Here is a 17,446-nt window from a genome sequence, read left to right on the forward strand (position 1 = left end):
CTGAACACAAAGCAAGTATTCCATTCAACCTGTGAATGCTTGTGAAATTTATTTTTTGCCAGCTTTTACAGTCCGCAGCCTTCTCATTCAATCTTGAATAATAGCTTTGAATTGAGCTGTAAAAGCTTCCGAAGTTTGAAGTCTTTTGACAAGTTAATTTAGCTGTATGGTAAAAAGTTTCTCCCCCAGATAGAATAAAGCCATCATATCATGAATGTAGTAGTCATCCAAGGGAAAGAAAACACCATTAGGATTAGAAATGATGGGCTTTATGGAGATAGTTTGTGGTTTAGTGTAATCTACTATCAATATTTCAGCAGAAAAATATTCTACTCATCGTTCAGCTGGAAGTCAATATCTTCACTTAAAACCAACACCCAGGGGCCAGACTGCATATATTTTTTATTGAAAAGTAACTTGTTGCTTTTTTGTCAGTTTTCTTTTTTTTAAAACATTTATTCCAATTTTAATTGTTTTTTACCCTGTATCATGCAGGATGTCTTTTTTTTTTTCCTGGTTAAAAGAGACAGGCTAGAAAAATGAATCAATATTTTCTTTAAGGCTCCCATTATAGACACACACACACACGCACACATGCATGCAAACACACTTTTCTCAACAGCTGCCATGACTGAAAATTAAAGGAATTAAACATTTTAGACTGTGTCTTCTTATAAATATATTTTTTCTTTTACATATTAAGAATCAGAAAACAGTCATTGATAAAATAAGTGTATACAACAATTATCATGGCCTCAACTTCACAAAGTTTCCATATTAATTTTAGGCTTATTTCTTGCTTACTTCTAATTTTAAGTGTGTATCTTCATACATCAATAAAATAGACTGAATCGAAAAGACTTTTTTTGGGGGAAAGTCTTCTGCTGTCCTCTTAAGTAGACTGTCAGTTTAATCAAGAGGGAGGACCACATTGTAAGATCTTTGGGACAGCAGTTTATAATGGCTGCAGAACATTTCCCCTCTCCTCTCTTATATAATGTCGTTGAGAGTTTAGATGTTATCGCTAAATAGATTTATAAAAACTAGAATAATTTGTTGAAATAAAATTTTAGCAAGGAAACATTTTATAAGTTTATTGTACTTAGGAAAAAATGACTGCCATAATAATCACAGAACAGCAGAATCACAGAATAGCTGGGTTTGGAAGGAACCTCTGTAGATCACCTGGTCCAACCCCCCCTGCTCAAGCAGGGTCACCTACAGCACGTTGCCCAGGACCATGTCCAGACAGCTTTTGACTATCTCCAAGGATGGAGACTCCACAGCCTCTCTAGGCAACCTATTCCAGTGTTCAACGACCCTCACAGAGAAAAAGTGTTTTCTTGTGTTCAAGTAGAATTCCCTCAGTTTCAGTTTGTGCTCACTGCCTCTTGTCCTGTCACTGGGCACCACTGAAAAGAGTCTGGCCCCATCCTCTTGACACCCTCCGTTCAGGTATTCATAAACATCAACAAGGTCCTCCTTTGCCTTCTCCTCTCCAGGCTAAAACGGTCCCAGCTCTCTCAGCCTCTCCTCAAATGAGAGATGCTCCAGCCCTTTAATCACCTTTGTGGCCCTTCACTGGACTCACTCCAGTAAATCCATATCTTTCTTGTACTGGGGAGCCCAGAACTGGACACAGTAATCCAGGTGTGGCCTCACCAGTGCTGAGAAAAGGGGAAGGATCACCTCCCTCAACCTGCTGGTAACACTCATCCTAATGTAGCCCAGGATACCATTGGCCTTCAATGCCACAAGGGCACATTGCTGGCTTGTGGTCAACTTGCTGTCCACCAGGATCCCCAGGCCCTTCTCCACAAAGCTGCTCACCTGCTGGTTGGCTCCCAGCCTATACTGGTGCTTACGGTTATTCCTCCCTAGGTGCAGGACTTTGCACTTCCCTTTGTTCAACTTCACAAGGTTCCTCTCTGTCCATCTCTCCAGCCTGTCAAGGTCCCTCTGAATGGCAGCACAACCATCTGGTGTATCAGACACTACTCCTGGTTTTGTGTCATCTGCGAAGTTGCTGAGGGTGCATTTGGTCCCATCATCCAGGTCATTAATGAAGATGTTAAACAGTATTGGCCCCGGTATTGATCCTTGGAGGTCAATAGTGACTGGTCTCCAGCTGGGCTCTGTGTGGCTGATTACAACCCTCTGAGTCTGGCAGTGCAGCCAATTTTCAGTTCACCTCACTGAGCACGTAAACTAGCCCGTACTGCATCAGCTTGTATATGAGGATGTTATGGAAGACAATGTCAAAAGCCTTACTAAAGTCAAGGTAAATGGCATCCACTGCTCTCCCCTCATCTACCAGCCAGTCATTCCAACACAGAAGGCTGTCAGTTCAATTAAGCATGATTTCCCCTTTGTGAATCTGTCCTGACTACTCTTGAGCAACTTCTTGTCCTTCATTTGTCTGGAAATAGTATCCAGGATTAGTTGCTCCTTCACTTTCCCAGGGATTGAGGTAAGGCTGACTGGCCTCTAGTTTCCCTGATCCTCCTTGCCATTCTTGAAGACAGGGGTGACGTTTGCTCTCTTCCAGTCCCCAGGAACCTCTCCCAGTCACCATGACTTTTCAAAGATAAGCAAGAGTGGCTTCGTAACGACATTGGCCAGCTCTCTCAGCACTCGTAGGTGCATCCTGTCGGGGCCCATGGACTTGTGTATGTCCAGTTTGTTTAAGTGTTCCCTGACCTGATCCCCTTCCACCAGGGGAAAGTTTTCATTGCTCTAGACTTTCCCTCTGGTCTCAGGGGCCTGGGATTCCTGAGGGCCTGTCTTACCAGTAAACACTGAGGCAAAGAAGGCATTCAGTACCTCTGCCTTTTTGGTGTCCTTTGTCACCAGGGCCCATGCCCTATTTAGTAGCGGGCCCACATTTTCCCTTGCCTTCCTTTTGCTGCGTATGTACTTATAGCAGCCATCCTTGATGCCTTTCAAGTCCCTTGCTAGATTCAACTCCAGGTGGGCTTTAGCTCTCCTAACCCCATCCCTAAATGCTCGGACAGTGCCTCTGTATTCCTCCTGGGTCACTTGTCCCTGCTTCCACCTCTTGTCCAATCCAATGTACCTTCATTAACAGTCTTTATAGTTATGTAAGCTATGTCTTCTTTACACTTTCTTTTCAAACAGCAGCAACATGACTTTTCCTTACTGTAATTCAAAGAATAAAGCAGTTGATTCTGCTATCCAGACTGTACACTGCTGCACAGAGCAGCTGTTTTCAGGTGTAATTCAGGGATGGAACATGCTCAAACTAAGTTACCTGACATCTTTGCAGCAAACATACTATAGTGAATTTTCAGTTGTTCCATATTGAACCTATGCCTAACCTATGATATGGGATGTAAGTACTGACTGTTGTGTGCCTGCCCTAAACTACTGCCAATTCTTGCATTCAGTGACATAGCATTACAAAGCTATTTCTGCATTTGAAATTACTAAAATAATCAGTCTAATCTGAGAAACATTACATATGACAGACGATTTTTTATAAAACATAAACATGGAAAGGAGAGAGAATTTTACCTTTTGACCTTAACTTTGACTTTTTGTCTTTTTTTTGTTGTTTTTTGAAGTGGCAGACAGGGACTTGAGTTTCTCCAAGACAACAGCAATAACTTGTTTCTTAGAGAGTGGCTCTAATTCTTCAGAATTTAAGCTTTTTAGTCCTTGAGTGATGAAGACTTGATGAAGTGTTGGGTCTGCAGACAAGCTGGAAAAATAGCTTCTGGAGCCAAATACAGGCTTCTTCAGCCTCAACAGGCACTCCCGTGAGTGGAGGAGAACCACCTTATTCCTCTTTATAGCTCACATTAAGCCAGACAGAATTGCTCTGCATAGAAGACAGATTTCACAGCCTAGCAAAAAAGAAAAATCTCTCTACTGCCTGAGGCATTGTACAAAGATACAGGAAAGAGTCCCAGATAAAACAAAATTCACCAGGATAAAACAAAGGTAGGTATGTCAGAAGGGAAATGCAAGAATAGGGCAATGGGAAATTAACATTCTCTGTTCAGTTAAAGCTGTGTTTTAAAGCTGTTGTTTCTGATGGCAGAAAGGAGTAAATAAGTATGATCTAGGAAGGATGCAGAACAAAGGGGAGTGAGAGATAAGGCAAAGAAGGGTGGCTGGAGGGAGAGAAACATCAAGAGAGAGCAATGATGGCAACTATGATCAGAAGAAAAAAGAAAGCAATTAACATGAACAAACTGATGTCTAGGCTTGACCTTGTGTAAAAAACCAACTGGCACTATTGCTTGGAGTAGGTACCGGTCTTCAATGGCTAGGCTCTAGAGGAAGTTCCCACTGGGTTTCTCCCTAACTTTCTGCTCTTTTTTCCAGCCAGGGCGGTGGTGTAAGAGGGAAAATTAGAGTGGAAAGCTGAGGTACCTTTTTTTTTACTTTCACCAGGTCCATGTGACTGGGGAGGGAAATTAGCTGGAATGTTGTGATGGCTGTTTCCTGCTTAAGAACATCAAAAAAATGGAACCATTTTTGACAAATAAGAAGTAGAGTTCGGCTAAAGATGAGGTGGAGGTGGGCGGGAAGCTCGTCACTGCATTTTATTTCAGGCTTTATGAATTAGCTCTGCCAATTTTTTTTTTCTTCAGATGGCTTTTGAGTAAACTTTTTAGCTGTAATTACAGCAAAAACAGACTACTCTATATACGGTTGGATTTAACATATAGGAAGAATTCTTTTTCATGTTAATGTTTGAGTTCTAATTTATATGAACAATGACAAGGTTTAATTTTCTGTCATTATGCACAGGTTAGCCTAGACTGGATATTAATAGATATACATATTCACACCCACAACCACCGGTACTGCATCAATCAAATTTTGAAGATAAAACTTACACTCCATGGCAACTTTTAGGATATAATTTTCTTTTCTTCTTTCATCTTTTTAAACTACTTGAGCAAGGCAGAAAGCAATAGAGGCAAGAGCTCCAGCCAGGCAGTAGTCTCTTCAGTTTGGAGGCAACAGAATGGGTCTACAGTACAACATTTGACTCTTAACATAAAGGGTATGGAGAAAGGGGACATGGGGAAGAGCATCTCTGGGCTCCACTATGTTTAGATGCTGAAATGACCGCTTAGGCAATGTGTTTGTTGTAATTCATGTTGGTGACCAAACCATCTCCCAGCTGTACCAGAAATGGGGAGCTGCCAGAGAGGGCGAACAGCCACCTGGCTGCCCACACATTTCTCCTACATTGACCACTGATCATTAGACCCACAGAGGAACTTGCAGCATAATATTACCTTGTCAACTGCACAGTCCGTTAAACTTCTAGTCCTAAAGCACTTATACCCATATGACTCTTGACACTTAAAAAATAATTTAGAAGTGTATTTATACACACATACATACATACACGTGAGCATGCAAATTGGCCCAGAATAAAGATAGCAGAACAACCATACAAGGAAACCTAAAACCTCACCAACCAAAGAATAACAAACAAACAAGCCCACAAGCCAATATAACCTAAAAATGAAACAAAAAGGGCTTTAGCTTCATGCAAAAGAGGTGCTCTTCATGCCAGTGGTGTTCTTAGGGGTGTATTAAAGGGAGAATATTCAGCCTTTCTACAAGACAGGCTACGTTTCCCATATTGTCAAGCTTAGAATAATTGAAAGTTAATGCTTGTTTTAAGTTGACTCTAATAAAGTAATATCTTAATAATAAAGTCAGACTGGAATGGGATGCTTTTGTTGATAGAACTGTCAGACTACTGTAATTCTGACCTCTGCCAAGATATGAGCATGTTATTCACAGCATGGGGAAAGAAAAGCAACTGCAGGGGTCAAATCAGTCTGGCAAGAATTTTTAGATGGGTGGCCCTTTAGAATGGAACTGTAGTTACTAAACTTCTCAAAAGAAAACTGTGTTTATATACTACAATATCTAGGTACATTTTCAGGGAGGGACAAAGTTGTTAGCAATTCCTTTCAGGTCTCAGATTTTATGTAAATCCAGATGGTTGAACTACAGGAGTTCGCTTTTCTTAATGGAAAATCTGGAAGTTTTTAAACAATTTAGCAAGAGCCAATTAATCAAAACTACCACAAGTGTGCTGGGATGGCTGCCTATGGAAAGTTACATTTTCTATTGTCTCAGTCAAGGATTTTAAGAAACTCCTTGAAAGCTAAGTAGGAAGGCCTGTGTTTTTAATGGGCAATGAATAGGGCACAGTGACTGCACTCTAAAACCTTGTCTGCTACAAGATGTGTGAAAGCATATCATTGTGCCCGTGCTTGTGCCATTAACTCCTTTAACTCTGTGTAATCCAAGGGCTCCACCTATGTGAAGTACAAGATTTCTCTGGCAGCTGTGCTTGCATGCCAGAGGAGTGTCTGAATGCTATGCAGATGGCCTTCAACTCTGACAGAATGGAATTGAATAAAAAAGTCTTTCTTTGAGGAACACCATGGTGGCTTAATGTCAAAAAAAAAAAAAAAAAAAAAAGAGTTAACAGCCATCAAGAAAAAAGGGAATTATAAGATTCGATGTCATGGTGTTTGAGACTTAGGTTTTACTTAGTTGCTGGTGATCCCTTCAGTAAAGCCTGAGATGCTTATCTATTCCTAATGCATCTCAAGCAGGAAGTTCCAGTCAGAGCATGCCTCAGTGGTGTCCATCAGCTGAGCTCTGTGGCATCAGATAATAGTTGTTGACATTTTTTGCTTCCCATGATATGCAATGTTTGTAGCGTGTCTTCTTAGTTTCAGGCATTGTGCTAATCAAAGGTAAAAGGACAAAACATAAGTGAAATGAAAGTTGTGCCAGCCATGGGCTTGGCCAATCAAGAAACTGCAGCTAGAGAAGATTTGACAATTCACTGGGGTAATTCTTTAGAAAACAGAAAAATCAATTAAATGTTGAATGGTTGCTAGGAAAGTATGGTAGAGGTAAGTATGTGGAGCACAAAACAATTCCTGTTTGTTACTCTTGATAATTCAGGCAAAGATTTTCTCTTTGAACTATGCTCTCCCCTTTTTATTTTTTATATCGTGTGGTGTACTTGAAGCCATTTTCCACAGACAAAACTAGATGGATTAAAAAACAAAAAAAAATCACTTTAGGAGTGGGATCTTGGATGAAGAGAATGGACAAAAAAAGTTTCATATTCTACTAAAATATTACATACCTGCCACGCATTTTCTATGGTATTACTAATTAATCCATCTCCGTTAGTATCCAGAGAATCAAAAATCCATATTTTCAGATATGTCAAACTACCTAAGGAAAGAAGACAAAAGATGGCGTAACTTGTCTTGTTAGAAGTGAGATGAAGAAGAATTAACTTTAAAAGAATCTATTAACTACAGTAGCTTCTCTGCTAGTTCTGTCCTCAATCTCATGTTTCTCATAGCCAAATTGATCTGGATTCAAATTTTTCCTTCTGTCACATGTCCACCTCTTAGTAGAGGATAAAAGCTCTAGTTACTATTCCGTGGTCAGGATTAGAACAGAACTGAAATATTCACGTTTGCCCAACAGCACTTGGCTTGAATAGATGCAGATAAAACTCTCCTATATATGTTCGGCAGTTTGGAGTACTAGCACCATGCACAAATGTGAAGTATTTGTTTCATGAAAGAGATGATAAGCCTTCAAGAATACAGGTATTTTATGTTAAAATAAGTCCTGGCTAGCATGGAAAAGGCTTTGCTCTAGAATGTTCTCCTCCTTTTTTTAGCTGCAGCTGCTTTGCTCTAAGATGTCTTGCCTTCAGGAAAGCTAGTAAGAAAACTGGGGTAAGGGGGAATTAATAGATGCAAATTCCAAGTGCTGAGGAAGGAGCTATATGTAGCAGTGGGTCATGGGAGACAGAGGAAAAGACGAGTTGCTACACTTGCATGACTTTCTAGAAGCAGCTGCCTAGTACTGTGTAGAGGTGTCTTCACTCTATTTCATACTCATCTTTAACACACGAAGTTTGTTCTTGGCCATGCAGAAGCAGGGTGAGGACAAAGTCGCCAGATGGGAGGGGATGGCCATAAGGAACACACTGTCACTGTCCCAGCTCTGGTCCAACTGTTTGTACAGATAGCAGCACAATTGTGCTTCCATCCAGAAGCAAGATACTGATGCTGCACTGAAGCTTGAAAATTCAAAACAGGTACACAAAACAGGAACACTAAGTTCAAATACAGTCTGTGAATGCACATTGGAATCCATGTGGACACAGTCCTATCTGCTGCTGTGTTTCAGGCTGCTTCATCTCTATCTATGCTGATTTAGGGCAACTTGGCTGTACTCTGCACCAACTGGAAAAGCCATCAACCTGCCTATATCTTGCTTTGCAGTCTTGCTCATCTGCACTCATCTGTAGTTCCTCTGCTTTCATTTGCGCCTCGCCCTTTGTTCATCCTTTTCCACTACAAACTCGCTTTCCATTGCTGCCCTCCTTTTGTATCCTGTACGTGTATCCCTTCCCTTATAAGTAGAGATTAAAGGAGAGTCCGCTGACAAATGTCTTGCTGTCACAGGAAAAGGGATACCATGTCTTACTGTTGCCCAGGAGAAAGATGGGCAGAAGAGCCTTTGCACTGGGGTGGATGAGCTCAGTGTTCAACAGCGGCAAATTTCTTTCATCACTCAGGAAAAACCTGCCTTCCCCCAGACCAGGTTTCCCTGCACTTCTAGGGGAAAACAAAGAGATTATTCGATGGTTCTGCCACACTGAGAAGGGCTGAGGTCCGGTGGAGGAAGGCTGAAGGCACTGAGGGAGTCCTGCCTGTGCAGGGGGGATCCAGCCTCGGAGACAGCCCACCGGGGCTTTCCATCTCTGAGGCCGGCTCCCCCCTCACTGAGAGAGGGACACGAGCCCCTGCGGCCCCCAGAGAGGCGGCGGGCCGCGGCCTCGGTGCTGTCCCGGCATGGTGGACACTAGGGGGTAAGGCGCAGGCGGCCCGCCTCAGCCCACCGGGCCTCGCGCCGCGCCGTCGTCTAGGCGACAGGCCCCGTGCCACGCGCGGGGGGGGGGGGGGGGGAATTAAGGCGTGGCCTGGTTGGTTCCCCCCCATCGGGGCAAGCGCGCTTTCGCGTCTCCCCCTCCCCCCCCGCCCGTAGGGACGGGAGAAGGCGCGGGGGAGAAGAGAGGGAGATGCTGCTATAAATAAACCGCGCTTCCTGATTGGCCGGGAGGGAAAAATGGTTGCACCACGTGACTCTCCATCTAAAAATTCCAAGATGGCGGATCCGCTCACGGGCTGAGTTCGTTGGTGGCGCGCGCGCCGCTGTGTCCGCGCCGGGCCCTCGCCTCACAGCTCTCCGCCTTGCCCGTGGCCACCCAGGTCAGTACGCGGCTCCCCGCCGCCTCCTCTAGCCGCGCCGCGCTGGACCGGGCCGTCCCTGCAGCTGCACCGTGGTGGCCGCTGCATGGCCCTTTAAGGCTGTGAGGTTTTCTGCCCGCCGGCTTTTAATTCTGACGAGGCCGCTCCCGGCTGCCGCGTTCTTGAAGGGATCGGCGGTGCACGGCTATTTTCCGCTGTGTTCCGACTATGAAACGCGGAGGGTTCCGGAGACGGAGGAGATGGGCAGCTCCCGGCACCAATCGGAGCGCTCCTTGCCGCAGTGGCGGGTGCATTTGAGCCACTCGACGGCTCCTGCCGCGCGCTGATTGGGCGGCCCGCTTGCCGGGGCGGGGTTTCCGCGCGCCATCACTCAGCATGGGTGTAGCGAGTCGGTGGGCGTGCCGAGGGTGTGACGGGCAGCGCTCCCGCCCATTCAGCGCGCCCAGGCTCCCCGCCGCTCGCGTTTTTGTGAATGAGGCAGGTGGGGCCCGCGCCGCCGCCAGTCCCGCCCCCTTGGCGACTCCGCTCGCTCCGCCCCTCCCCTCCCGGGCGGCTGCGGCTCCTCCCCCCGCCCCCCCCCCCCCCGGGTGAGCAGCGCCGCCGCCTCGGTGCTGCGCGGGGCTCGGCGGGGAGCGATGCGGGCAGCGGTGAGTGCCGCGGGCGGGGGGGAGGGGGGCAGGCCCGGTGGGCCCTGGCGCGGCGGCGGGTGGGGGCCGGGCGGCGGCGGCGCCCGGTGGCGGCGCCCGGTGCCCCCCAGTGGCGCGGCGGCGGCGGGCGCGGCCCGGCTGCCGCGGGGGAAGCGCCGGCGGCGGAGCTCCGCGGTGCGGGCCGCGGCCCGGCGGCCGGGGGCTCGCCGCTCCCCGCGGGTAACGCGCGCCTCGGGAAAGTTTCCGAGCGGGGGGCGGCGGCCCTGCTCCTGCGGCCGCGGGCGGGCCGGCGCGCAGCGCGTGCCGCCGCGCGGGCTTCGGCCGAAAACGCGCTTCTCGCCGTGGGAGATAATCCCCGGTGCGGCGTTTCACTCGTGCTCAAGATACTCCCCGCTCGGCCTGAGAGGCAGCTGCCTATCTGAATGAATTAAACCCCAAGTTTTGATTGACAGCCGCCCCCCCCCAAAAGCTGCTTTTATTTATTTTTTATTATTTATAACAGTAAGGAGAAAGCAAAGACTCTCCCCTTAAAAATCATCACGGTGTTTGGAAGACTTGCAGTGCTGTGGGGCTGCAACAGAAAATGACAGATCTAAACCAAGCTTAATGTGGGACTCTGTCCTTAACCGTAAGCTGCTGTTTCTCACTAGATTTTTTTTTCTTTTGAAATTGCTGTGTGCCTTTTCTTCCAAAACGTGAAGTGTTGATTTATGCAACAATTTTCATGTCGTAGTTTAAAAAAAAATAATTATAATGTATTTGGAGCAGCAAGAAGGGAGGTGTTGTTGAGCAGTTGTGTGTGGGTTTTGCTGCAGGAATTTATCAGGAAAGATGCTGTGCAATCCTCAAGCTTCTTAAATGTTATCTTTTAAGTGCTTGTGGCATGGCAAACACAGCATGACATCTTAAGCAAGCAAACTTATTTACATAACAATTATTTGACATTATAGCAAGGTACCTTGTACAGTTTAGAGGGAGGTAAACCTGCCCTTTATTCAAAACACTTGCGTAATTGGTTTGTGCGTGCATTTCATGATAGTGGAAGCTTTTTGTTTGTTTGTTTGCTTGTCAATAGCTTGCTTCCAAAGATTTGCATAAATTAGGCTTGTCACTGAAGAACGCTTGTTTTCTGGCTATAATAGCGAGTTTATTATTACAGGCTTGCTTAATGTTCTAGGGTGGATTACAGGTCTAAAAATCTTCCTGAAAAGTGGGATCTATATTGGAAAGGTGTGGGTGGATTAAGGGTGTGAAAATCATTTATAAATCTGGAATGGGGTGTGCAGTTCAGAGGGGTGGGGGGATATACTTGCCATCCACAAAAGGTTTTGGAGGAGGGTTGTTGATTTCTTCTCAACATGGGCATCCAGGCAGCTTTATTTTGTGCTTGTGTTACCACAGAGCTGTGTTCTGTTGTCTTCATAATCTTACTTGCACTGCCTCTTAAATCTCAAATTACTATTTTGGCCCTCTGTGCTATAGTGAATTTCACTGTTGAGTAAATAATATTTTTGCCAATGCAGTTTGATTTTACTGGTATTATATACTGTGAATAAATGGGACTTGTGTTAAACTCACTACTGTCAAAGTGCTTTCAGTTATTGCCAAAAGCTACCTGAAGTTAATTATCTGAATGAGACTTTTTTTTTAAAACAGCAACACTTTTAAAAGCTAAGGAACTGTGAAGTTTATATAATAATCTGGTTCTTGGCAGGATTTTTTTTTTCTTTTTTTTTTTTTGCCATATGATCTGTCACTTCACAGAGTTTTAAGTTTCTGATGTTTCCATCACTACTGTATAGAGTTTTCAGCCTAAAAGCTACAGTTCTTGCTCCACAGTCTTCTGAAAGAGTTAAGAGGCCATTGAATTAAGAAACCTCAGCTGCTTGTATACAAATATACAGCAATTACAAGGCAACAAAGTTATTGCAGAATCCTACTGTAACCATGGCAACATGTTCACCCAATTACATTTGGAAATGTGAAATGCCACCCAGTTAGAAAGAGTAAGTTTTAGCAAATGCAAATTTTTGTATAAACCAAAATGTGTAAGACACAACTTTCCAAATTATATGCTTTTCTCATATTTGGATGAGGTGTTCTAGCATGTGCATCTCACAGATTTCCTTAGCTAATATTATGCTGTCCCCTCAGTTGTCTGAATTCTTTAAATTCATCCTTTGGGATTTAATTTTGCTTCAGGACCTGGCTTTAGGAGAAAAAAAAAAAAGGCAGATTAGAACAACATGAGATGCATTTTGAAAGTTACTTTGGAATACCAGAACTTCCCATTTATTTAATGGGATAGAGGCATGAAAGAAAAGCGTACACTTGGAGTGAAAGCTTTTATTCTTTTGGGGGAAAACGTTTGTTTGGAAATCTGTGTTCATGGAGTGTGATCTTTAACAGGCTATCATAAAGCAGAAGCAGCCTGATGGGTCTGAGCTACAGAACTTAGGATCAGCATCAAGAAAAGGCAGTGAAAAAGTTCTTGAGAAGCCTGAGGAGCATCCATCAGACCAAGATTAGGAGATAGCAGGTTCTGTACACAAAGTTCTTCATATGTGATGTGTATGAACTCATCAGTGGAAATAAATTTTACTTATTGCTTGCCTTTTAGTGGTGACTTATTAGCAAAAACAATAAGATGGAAATGCTAGTTTCTTGCAAAGGCTAATCTTTGTTTTGGTCAAGATGAAGTTTTCTGCTTTCCTGTCCTCATGTTTCAACAAGGGTGACTTTCCATTGACAGAGGAAAAAGGAAAAACCAGCACTGTCCTCTTTTTTTTTTTTTTTTTAAGAATAAAAAATAATAGGAAAACCAGGAATGGGGTGTTTGCAGACACCCATGGAATGATGAACTTCTGAAAAAGGTTACCTGATAACAAGAGCTAATTGGAGATACTTAGGTGGACTCAGTTCCAGCTGGGATGACTTGGAGTGCATTTTGTCTAGATCTTCAAGGGCTTGAACTCCAGGCTCCCTTCAGATCATTCTGAGTATTTGGATAGCAATAAGTTTGCAGGTCTCCTCGACCTGTGTTATATTACAGATGATTTGGAAGGCATTTCAACTCAACCTGTCAGGTCTTGTTATCCTCACCATGAGCGAATTGTTTGCGTTTCACGCTGCTTGAATGCTTCTGAAAAGCAATAGCTTGAGCAGGTCTGACTTTCTGCTCCCATGGTGTCCAGCGATGAGCGTGCTTATTTTCCTCTGTTTCACCCTGATGGTACCAGGAGCAGAGGTGGAAGCACTGGAGTTGTCTGTTTATAGACTGCTGAAACTCCCCTGAAAGCCTGTTGTCTTTATTTTTGGCAGTTTGGGATTGCTTGAAGCATTCCTTGAATGCTTATATGCTGTTCTGTACCCTGGTAAGGTTGTAATAGTTAGTTGTCCTTGTATTTTTCTCAAGTGGAACGTGCAGCTCCCAAGATTAAGTGGCATAAATATGTTCTTAAAGCGGTGCTCTCTTTCAGGTTTGAAAACCTGAATGTTCACTACACAGCCTTGCCAACTTAATCTTGGGGTTGAAACATTCCTTTGGTGTCATGTCCTCTTCCAGTTAAAGAAGTGATTATATTACACTCTTTGGTGATATGCGTATTTGTGTTTGCTGGAAACCCAGTATATAAAAAAACCCGAAACAACAAAAAAATCCTTTGACTCTGTATTTTTACTTGTCTTGTATCTAGGGTTAAGTACACAGGGTAATGTTACCAGAATGGTCTATTTGTTGAATAGTATTTGTTGCTAGCTTGTTCCAAACTGCAAAGCTAGTCACAAACCACAAGGAAGTATTAATTGAATATGTTGTTTGGACAGTGGTAAAAACATTCATTAAATATTTGCCAGGTATTCTTGACCCTTGCTGCTGGCTTCTTCTTTGGTGGTGTCATCTTCCACTCTATTCCTCTTCCATGTTACCTTCAGCCTGTTTCCAGTTATCCTGTAGCTTTTCTGTAGTCGTCTTTTTCAATCCTGCTGTCCAGTCTGCAAGGCCAGATGTTGGTTTAAAATTTTATCGGACCCCTGCTGGAGTCCTTTGAACTTGCATTCTTGTAAAATTGTGTATTATTGGACAGAGAAGCTGACAGGATGTGTCTGTCACTTAATTCAAAATTACTCTTCAGTTTTGAGTCCCCTTCCCTAAAAAGATGGCCTCTGTTTCTCGTTTACCTCTTCTTCCAGTTTCCCAAAGTCCAGGCATACCAATGCTCCTTAGCAATGAAAGGAGCCTGGTTCTTCTCAGCTTGCTTGCTGCTCCCAGAGATCTAGGGCTGGGGAGGGAGGGGAAGAAAACTGAAAATATGTGGGTTTGCCTCAAACAGTGTAAGCTGAGAAATAGCATAAACACTAGAGCTGTGTGCGTCAATAATTAGGAATATGGTAATTATCTCTTTATTCAACCCATGCTTAGAATACTGCTACTTAGAGTAAGGGATAGCGAGTCTTCTTTTAAAAAACAAAAAAACTTACGTAAAGCTTTTTTTTTTTTTTTTTTTTTTTTTTTTTTTTTTTTAGTAAAAACTCACCATTTCATAGTGGTGAGAAAAAAGAAACAATAGGGAAAAGATTTTCCAATCTCTTGGAAAGCTTCTGTGGTTCTTTCCTTGCAAGGAATTACAGCTTGGGCTGCCTCTATAAAAATTCAAGCTTTTATCATGGCATTCACTCCTGGACACATTTTGATCAACTTCCTTTTTTTTTTCTTCCTCATGTTTTTCCAGTTGGATGTTATCTCTAAAAAGTTTTGATTTAAAAACTGCTTCAAACTGTGCTCTACTAGTGCAGAGGAATATGTGTTGACTTGTGGTCATCAATACACATAGCCATCTGCTGATCTGTTCCAAATAAAAGAAGTATTTTTGAAACATAAATTGCATTTTTGAAAATTGGATTTTAGACTAATAAGAAACCTCTTGCTAGCCTGGTCAGGATTAGAGTTAGGTCTTTTTCTACCCTAAAGATGCTTCAAGACAGCCGTTTAGTTTGGCCAAGGACCAGACAGTAACCAGAAAGTAGTTGGGATGAGCTGGAGACCGAAGGTGACGGTGCGCAGCCAATATAGCTCATCGGAGGTCTGAGGTATGAACAGTGTCTGTTCTGGGGTCAGAGTCCATCATTACAATAGCTCAGAGAGAAATCCTTAGTATCTGACCCAGTATTTTAGCAGTATATTGTCCACAAGGTGATGATGTCCAGGAAAACATTCAGTGGATTCTTCAGCTCTCCATATTGCAAAGGTGACTTGCTGAAGTCGTGTGTTGAAGACACTGCCTTGGATACAATCTGGTTTGCCATCATGTTGGATCTCTTATTTTCTTTCAAGTTGGATCTCATGTAGACCTTTTCTGTATGTGTGTATCTATACGTTTAGTAACAAGCCAGTAAATTGCTGGATGAATAATCAGATTGCAAGGGTTTTGTTTTAAATGATCTTGTAGGATAAAATAACCTTTATGAGATTAAAAATCTCAGTTTGGGTGTCTGGACTGCGGACATACTCATAGTATAATAATGTGTTGTTTTAAATGATATTTAAGGGCTCCTTCATGCTGATAAACACTGACATCTGATAAAAGATAAATGGAATTAAGTTTAATAAAGAGTTATTTTCTACGTATGAATTATCACAGTTCTTCACTACTCATTAATTTTTTCTGAAGAAATGATGCTTTAGTGAGGTGTCTGTCACTAAGATTTAATTACTCTAAAAATTCTGTGAACAGTTGTGTACTAGGCCTTGTATGTAAAATCAAACTTCATTTGTCAAATGCACAAGGTAACATTGGTTTGCTGATACAATTTGCATTAACTTAATTTTGAGAAATGGCAGTTATTCAGAACAGGCTTGTCACTAGTATCAATAAGAGATTCTGCAGGATATTGTAATTTTCTGAATGAGTGCTGCATTGTCTTCTCTGTGATTGTGCGTTAGAGCACTGATATGAATTTGTAGCATCACAACTGCATCCATACTAATATCTTTGAGTGTTGCACACTGAATATGCAGCTGTTCAAATTTTCATATAACATGATAGAATCTTTCTTAAAGTATCTTTTTTCTATTTTGTTTGCCTCTCTTCAGGATAAAAGATAGATTAGGACATTACTTGGTTCCTTCCTTCCCCCCCCCCCCCAGTTTCTTTAATTCTTCTTCCCCTATTGGATGAGTTTTCATTTTACTTTAATAAACGGTTAAGCCGGCAGCTCTTACAAAGTTATCTATGGTGAGTTAACATGCTTTTACTGTGCTATGTTTTCATGATGCACTAAAATAGTTTACAGAAAAACATTACGGTTGCTCTGTAGAAAAAATTGCTCAGATTGGGACTTGCTAGTGTTATGTTTATAAAGCTTTTGGTTTTGTACACAGCAGTCCAAGAAAAGCATCCAAAATGTAAGCCTGAAACAATGAATTAGTTCTATTGTGTGCTGTTCTGAACAAGTATTTAAAAAGGGAGTGTTCAAAGTATTAGGAAAGTTACATTTTTCCTCTTGGGAACTGCAGTCACCTAGTTTCTGTTAGTGCTTGTTCCTCATTCTGTTAAAATCCTGAATGCAGGTGGTTCTTGCGGTGATCAAAAGCTGGCCTAGGTTCTTACTGTAGGGTCTTATAAAACATAACTGCAAGGTATGTCATTCTGCTCAAGTGATACTGTGCAAGTTATATTAGTTACATAATTAATCCTTTTAAAATACAGATGACTCTGAAAAATGGAATTGCTGATGAATTTTGAGAGAGCTTGGTAATTTGGGGAAGTGGAAGAGTGTGGTGGAAAGAAAGGGCAAGTTTGAAGCCTGGAAGCACAGAGCTCCTAAGGCAGGTATTCCTTGTGAACGTTGTCTAGCTTGGAAGGAGGAAGGATGAGATGAAAGATTGAATATCGGCCTTAACTTTGAATTTCATGACTCAAACTGAAAACAAGTAAGGACTTAAAGGTTATCTCATTCCCAAGAACCAACGGGAAGGGAACACCCACAGCGCGGACTGGACAAGGAAAGTTGTAGAAGGAGAATTCATAGGTAAAACCGAACTTTCCTGCAGGCTGGGTTATGTTTTGCAGAGCGCTACGTAGATTGAGCTTCTTCACACCAAAAAAGAGTTACTTCGCTAGCTAGCGCAGTTTTAAAAAGAAAAAAAAAAAGTTGCTGTGCCTATTGCTTCTGCTGAATCTGTAGGGGACTTTTCTGAAACGGAGGTTGGCCTCTTGCAAAATAGGATAAATACCCTGCAAAGGAGTCTGGCATGTAGGAGGAACAGTAGGCATCTTTTTGGAATAGCTCTGAGAAGGTATTAAGGCATGTTTCTTGGGGTGGTCTTGTTGGAGGTGGCGAGTGATGGCACCTTTTATAAAACTGGAGAGGGCAAGAGAACGGTAAGGTACTGTTTCCTTCTGCATTGTGCTGCCTTCCCAAGCAGAGCATGCAGTTTCTGCGAGTGCCATTTGGGATGCTGTAGCATTTTAAGGGACAGTG

General features: G+C 43.0%; 1 protein-coding gene across 7 annotated transcripts in view; it reads left to right on the forward strand.

Annotated features, from left to right (window-relative positions):
• Nucleotides 1-9,225: 9,225 nt before the first annotated feature.
• HDAC4 (histone deacetylase 4) overlaps nt 9,226-17,446 on the forward strand; it is a 279,008-nt gene continuing 270,787 nt past the window's right edge. For 4 of the 7 annotated variants that reach the window (XM_067298642.1, XM_067298648.1, XM_067298646.1 and 1 more), the window contains exon 1: nt 9,226-9,317. The gene's annotated coding sequence lies outside the window, so the exon portion shown is untranslated. Of the gene's footprint in view, nt 9,318-9,899; nt 9,965-10,291; nt 10,593-17,446 lie in introns of those variants that run through there. The other 3 variants (XM_067298643.1, XM_067298645.1, XM_067298644.1) reach the window with 3 other exon arrangements.

This window comes from Apteryx mantelli, chromosome 6 (assembly GCF_036417845.1).
Source record: "Apteryx mantelli isolate bAptMan1 chromosome 6, bAptMan1.hap1, whole genome shotgun sequence".
Taxonomy (NCBI): Eukaryota; Metazoa; Chordata; class Aves; order Apterygiformes; family Apterygidae; genus Apteryx; species Apteryx mantelli.